Below are 808 nucleotides of genomic sequence, written 5' to 3'. Positions count from 1 at the left end.
GCCAAAATTTTTTCCCAGTTTGTAGGTTGTCTTTTTACTCCTTTAGTGAAGTCTTTTGAAGAGCATAAGTGTTTGATTTTTAGGGGCTCCCACTTTTCTAGTTTCTCTTCTGGTGTTTGTGCATTGTTACTTATGGTTCATCTACTGTTTATGCCATATATTAGGGCTCCTAGTGTTCTCTATTTTTTCTTCCATGATCTTTATCATTTTGAATTTTCTATTTAGGTCTTTGATCCTATTTGAGTTAGTTTTTTTTTTTTTTTTTATGATCAGTGAAGTTTTATTATATATTTCTCTATTTTTTTTTTATTATTGTACTTCAGGTGAAGCCTGACAGAACCAATACTTTCTCATGAAATACTGGTACACATATTGTTTTATGACATTGGTTAACAACCCCACAACATGTCAACCCTCTAAATTCTCAACCTTTTTTTTGGGTGAAAATACACATAGCCAGAGATACACCATTTCAAAAATTTCTACATGCACAGTTCAGTGACATTGAATATGCTCTTCCAATTGTGCTGCTATTCTCACTTAAGATGAAGGCTTACAGAACAAAATAGTTTCTCATTTAATGGTTACTACACATGTTTCCCTATGACAATGGTTAACAATCCCACAACACATCAACAATAAACTTACTCAACCTTGGCTTCTCTATCACCAGCTTCCTTGTCCCCTTCTGCCTTCTGGCCCTTGTCACTGGACTACTGTACCTCATTAGTCCCATTTGGTTTTACGGGGCTGTCCACTCCCAGGCTGAACGGTGAACCTCAGAGATAACTTCACCACTGAGCTAAAA

The sequence above is a fragment of the Trichechus manatus genome, unplaced genomic scaffold (genome assembly GCF_000243295.1).
Source record: "Trichechus manatus latirostris isolate Lorelei unplaced genomic scaffold, TriManLat1.0 scaffold00369, whole genome shotgun sequence".
In the NCBI taxonomy this organism is placed as follows: Eukaryota; Metazoa; Chordata; class Mammalia; order Sirenia; family Trichechidae; genus Trichechus; species Trichechus manatus.
This window is presented reverse-complemented; position numbering follows the sequence as displayed.